Here is a 6,000-nt window from a genome sequence, read left to right on the forward strand (position 1 = left end):
AAACTAGGATTTTAAATATTTCCAGTGCTGGATCATTTGCCATCTTTGATTAAAATGCTTAGCAATTTGAGTATGGAAACACTGCCTGTTTGTTATGGTCCTGATTGCTCATTGTCATCTCCTCTAAAAAACACTTTACTTGCATTACCTCAAGCAAGCTTACCCAGCCATGATTCACACAAAAAATATACGTGATTTGGCAGCTGGAGCCTTGAGTATGATGGATATTGGCCATTAAGAAAGGCCTTAAAAAGAAATATAATGATATCAATTGTGCTATCTAAACTCTTGCTGTCTGGGTTATTAGTACATGATCTGGTCTCAGGATAACAGCCTCCTGAGTAATGCTTCCCCCAATTAGCAATAGTGCTGCCTGGTGGTTTGGTAAATTAATCTGAAATATTGGCATCTGTTGGTCTGCACTTTAATGCAAACTATTAGTCACAAGTTAAATAACTTGCATCTCCTCAGATGGCCTCTCAAGTATGCAGTCCATGAAGTCGAACCAAAATCATTCAAAAAATTTCATCCTCGCTCTTATCTCTGCCCACACCATCATCCTTCTCCCCAGTGCAAGTGGCTAGCCATGAGTAATTAAAATGAGGTAACAGCTGCCACACAGATGGTGATTTTTTGGAAAAATCCCCTCTCATTGTGATGAAGACACCTAACCTCTTTAGAAATAGTACCTGACAGACTGCCATCCCCTCAGCTCTGCTTTCTGTATGGGCTTTTGACAAAGGCTTTGATCATGTCAGCTCACTTTACCTGTTTAAAACATAGATAATCTGAATTAGCTCGGGTGTCCAGGCTCCGTTCATTACGGAGACAAGACATGGTGCATCCAGAGAGTGACTCATTCCATCCTAAATTAAGTGTCTAAGATGGATGTGATGAATCATCTTCCAGATGTATCATCTTTCATTTTCACTGTAGAGAGAACCTGGATGGAAAGATGTGGTTAGGCACCTCGTTTTTAGGTTGTTAAAATTCGTTGGAATGAAAATCACCCTTAAAGATATCTCAACAGACTCAAAAGTCAACTACTCTGATAGTGTATATGGCATATCTCATCTGATCTCCTCATATGAGGTGATTAATGGGAATAGTTGATTTGCATGAAGCTGAATGTAATGTAATTTGTCTTGCACAGTTTTTCCTGTATGTCTTATACTGTAATATGAAATGAGTATACTTTACCTAAACTATCCCTGTATCTCTAGAGTTGAAGAAAGACATCGTCATCAGCTGAATCTTCAAGATGGAAGAGCGCAACTGAAGCACAACTGTGTTTATTGCCATGACACGGTGTTATATTAGCTGGATCTATAAGGTGAGTGAATTTTAAAATACTTCTGTTTTATAGACTTTTTGCTGTGTAGGTGTTGGCTTGAGTCTTGTGATTCATGATCTTGCTTTCTAAGCTTTTGGCTTCCAAGATCTTTAAGGTAATGAAACCCACCTATGAAATATCTTTGTGCTTTAGCTCTTTAGAGTTGCGTTCAAGGCAGCAGAGAGGCTTTTCAATATACAGGCCTTTCCTGACTGATTTATTGATACAATTGTCCAGGCGCAGATTCTGATCTCAGTTAATGTACTTGAAAGGAACATCAGATTTGGTGTTTGGTTTTTCTCAAGACTGATCTTAGTTCATGAATTGAATATGTGAGATTTGTCTGATATGTGTCTTGTGTAGTAGAAGATTGGAAAGAAAAAAAAAATTTCCAGCAGAGCACTTTAATAAAATTTCTTTTTATTAATAATGCAGAGTCTGATCTTAAGCATGAAATATCAAAGGCAGAATAGCTGGAGTAATGCCTAACGTTGTGAGCATGCCTGTACTTGATCTCTGTTCTTAATCCCCCAACTGTCTTTTCTGGACTGTATTCCCTATTGAGCTTCACACTGATGTTTTATTTTACTAAACAGAGGTGAAAAAACAGAGAAGGACCTTCAGAGACGAGGGCATCAAGGTGCCTAATAGGCCTGATCTCTAACCTGACTGTATGCAGGGTGGTGTCCTTTGATTGTAAAACAGGAGCATCACTAATAATGTGCTCCTTCATTTCCTATCAAGAGAAGATAGCTGCTGTATTTCCTTTTTTTTTTTTTTTTTCCTCTCCTCAAAGAACCCCACCCTGCCCAAGCAAAGCTATTTCAGTGAGTGGCAAAAGTTAACTGTATGACAATGAATCACTAAGGCAAAGCTTTCTTGTTACATATTGCTGGAGTGGTTAGAGGTTACCAGATAACCAGTCAGTAGCACATGAAGATCGTCGTTTTGTGTTGGAATGGTAGCTTGTATAGCCCAGCATTCTCTTTCCAACCTCTTGCTCCTGAGGAAACTGCAAGAAGGGGGAAGTTTTAGATTAGTGTTTTTGGAATAAAAAAGGTGATTTAGATCTTTGCATGTGAAACTTGTATATTTGCCTAAAAATACTGATGGGCTGTCCAACACTAATAGCAAAGTCTCCCATCTCTTATGAATCATAAAAAAACCTTTCAATTATGTTTGCTCACAATTAATTTTGTAGGTAAACTGAATGCTGTGAGAGAACATGGCTTCACAGTTAGGTGGTTTTCAGTTTACAGGAGAGAAACAGGCCCTGTCTGTTGGTACCATTTATTGTTACGTGCATGTATTGTTACGTGCATGAGCCTCTTTAAGGCCATGTTGTGTGCAGGCAGCTGGAGCGCACTGGAAGCAGATTTTGCTGATGCAGTGATTATGCTCAGTTTGGTAAATAGCTTCCCCTCACCTCTACTTGTTTCAGGCTCTATGCCTGGAAATCTCCTTGGCCTCTTCCAGCGCTGTTGTTTAAAATAGTGGTTGTTTAAAAGCATTTTTCCACTGCCAGTGTGGCAGGATTGCAGTAGTACCACCCGGGGCAGGACCAACCCTGTGGAAAAAGGAGGACAAGTTCATATCACATTCCTGCTTACGTATTTTCTTGGAACTCCAAGTGCTCCATATGAAAACTTTTTAGAAGAAAACTGGAGCCTAAAAGAGCTTATTTAAAAAATAAATAAATGCCTACTGTATCTTCTTGTGATAACTTTAAGTGGAAAAAAAGCCCCGCTGTTGGTTAAAATCCCTAAAACGTTAAAAATGGTTTTCTGCCTACCTCTTTATTTTCAAATATTTTGTTGGAATATCAGTATTTTAGATATTGACCCTCATCCTTTTCTCTTCCCCTCTGGAAGAGGGGGAGAGAGGAGGTGAAGGATGAGATTTTTGAGGAAAACATTTAGAAGTTTATCTCTTCAAATTGGACTGGCAAAGCCCAATTCTCATGAAATTGTTATACAAGGGAAAGTGAGAATCAGTACTTAAGGGGCTTACTGTCAGTTTTAGTGTTAGAGAGGGAGGGGGAAAAAAACCCACCCTTGGTAAGGGAGAAAGAACAATGTATTCTGTGGGTACGCTGATAGGAATGGGCTTGAGTGCAGTTCTTGGTGTAGCATTAATATAGGTTTGCCATGTGTATCCTGTCCCCACTGCCTGTGTGTTTTGATGGTGATGCCAGAATAGGGTCAGAGCAAGCCAGAAAGGCAGGGGCTGAAGACTGCTGCTGTTTTCCATAGAAGATGCCTGTGGGATTTTTGATGAAGGGTGATGGCTCTGAATTATTTAAGATCTGGATGTGTTCACGCTTTGGCTGCTGTTTGGGACTTGTCTGTAGGCAGTGATGGAGACATAGCGGCTGCACAGGGCCACAAAGTTCATTCTCTGTTATAGCTTGGCTGTGCAGCTTTGGGCTGCCCCCCAAAACAGAGAGTTGTAGATCACAGTTAATGCCAGGATGTGATTTCTGTGATGTTACAGTATCGGGAACTGGTACTTCATTACCAGGTCTCTCTCCTGTTTTGTTTTGTTGTTTTTTGTTTTTTTTTTTTTTTAAATAAGAATAAATATTCTGTAAACCTGTATTTAATGGAAAATTTTATAAATATGGATCTGCTTAAAAAATACAGGTTTAGCACTTTACCATATTTTTTAGTAGTAGTTGTTCTTCTGTCTTATCCATGTGTTGTGGGGCTAAACAAGGAGTATGGGGCCTTCAGGTGGCTTTAGTAATGGAAGTCTTGTAATTACCTACAATGAACATGAAATGGAAGAAAATATAACCTAGTGCCCTATAAATACTGTACTTAAGCTGATCTCTGGAATGAAATTCACAGCACTATTGCACGTTTGTTTCTCAGCTCCATGACCAGAGGAGGGGGGAGGGAGGGAAGGTAGCATTTTTAGGCTTTAGATTTAGCCATATTGCAGCACTTCTAAATCTTCTGTCAACACTGGCGTGACGTTGCATTCATTAAAAATGCACGACCTTTTTAAACATCCATCTGTTATATAAATAAAAATAATGCAGCCCTATATTTTTATGGTATGCTAATCCTGCGTGGCCATGGTCTAATTATCAAATGATTTCATGCTACCCTGGTGGCAGGCAACATCCAGACCACTGAACACTTGCTATGGATCTCTTATTAAATCCCTCTTGCACAGCTTCATTCATAAATTTACCATGGCTTTTAAAACAAAATAGTTTGATGCTTATACAGCAATATCAAATAAGAGCAGTATGTTTCCAGAATGCAGCAACATTTTTCAGATGCTCCATTTCATGCATGACTGAATAATGGGTGGCAAACTCCATTATTGCTGCCTTTTACCTTGAGTGGAAACCATGCCACTGGTAGGTAGTGCATGTTAGTTGTGCTCAAAGATGAGATGCCCTGGGTGTAACCTGTCCATACCTTTGTGGAACTTTAATTTTCTGTTCTCTACACCAAGCTTCATTTTGATAATGGGTGTCCTAAGTCGGGTGTCAACACTCCTGATCCACACCCATTCCCCTGCTCCATTCTGGCCACTTTGGAGCTAGCATAGAGGTGCTGGGTGCTCACGGCTCTTGCCTCCTCTGATGTTCCTCCAGCACTATCAGCTATCACTATCCTCCAATTCTGTCAGCTCCCAAGAGAGACATGGTGTCTTAGGGCCTTGCAAACATGTCATGTTACCCTTGGAGACCCATAATCCAAAGAAAATTGCCTTTTTGTTGGTTATGTTGTTAATTTAACTTTGGACAGTTACTTGGTAAAAATGGCTAGTGGAAGTGTTTGCTTACTTCCATAAGGCAATTTTTTACCTTTGACTTCAGTGCAAAAGGCTTATTCGCAAGTGACCATGCAATTAACTCCATTTACAATGGAATGATTAAAAATGGAATTAAAGTATTTGCTGAGATTTACCTTAGGCTGTGATTTACCCTAAACAACTTCATGCCATCTGTGCCAACTTAGTGCCATCTGGTCTTTTATAAGATTTGCAGCTTAACAAGAGATCTTCCTTTTGTCCTGTGACTTGGAGTGCTGCAGTAGTTCACTTTCTCTGGGCTTGCACCATCCCCCATTTTGTATTTTTTAAGGCAGTATGTATCCCATAGATCTGTTTCTCCTGATCTGAAGCTTCAGTGAAGCACTACTGGAGTGAAATGGAATAGAGTTGTTTCTACCCTTGTGTGAGGGCTGGGAGAGAGCCAGTTAGCTGGACACAAGTCATGGTGGTGACAGAGAAGAGCCTGTGACCCACTGAGGGCAGATCAAGGCACTGGTGGTAGCAAACAGCACTGGTGTGCAGGTAGCCGGGGGCTGCTGGGGAGGTGGGGGGGATGGAGAGAGAGGGGAGCCTTGCGATTGTGAATTTGGATTAATTTCCCATCCTTGCTGCATCTTTTTTCTTGATGAAAGGTTTGTCACTTCCAGTACTTCCATATTCTAGTTCAAGCCACCTTGCACAGACCAAAATATTTTTATCAGCCTTTTATGTTTGCCCAAAACTGCTTCAAATAAAAATGAGGTAGTACCACAGGAGCGATTTGCCCCCATGTGTTACCAGTATCCCTGGTCTTCTGATAAAGTTTAATGAATTAATTTCCCTCTTCTCTGACACAGCTAATTCTGATTTAAGTATTTGTAATAAGTTGGAAATTT

At 40.2% G+C, this 6,000-nt stretch overlaps 1 long non-coding RNA gene across 1 annotated transcript; it reads right to left on the minus strand.

The window, feature by feature from the left end:
• Positions 1-1,736: 1,736 nt before the first annotated feature.
• Positions 1,737-2,894, minus strand: LOC141950244 (uncharacterized). Its single transcript, XR_012630969.1, has 2 exons — positions 2,760-2,894; positions 1,737-2,345 (listed from the first exon to the last, which is right to left on the minus strand). It is a non-coding gene; the product is annotated as an uncharacterized LOC141950244 (long non-coding RNA).
• Positions 2,895-6,000: the final 3,106 nt, after the last annotated feature.

This window comes from Strix uralensis, chromosome 15 (assembly GCF_047716275.1).
Source record: "Strix uralensis isolate ZFMK-TIS-50842 chromosome 15, bStrUra1, whole genome shotgun sequence".
NCBI lineage: Eukaryota > Metazoa > Chordata > Aves > Strigiformes > Strigidae > Strix > Strix uralensis.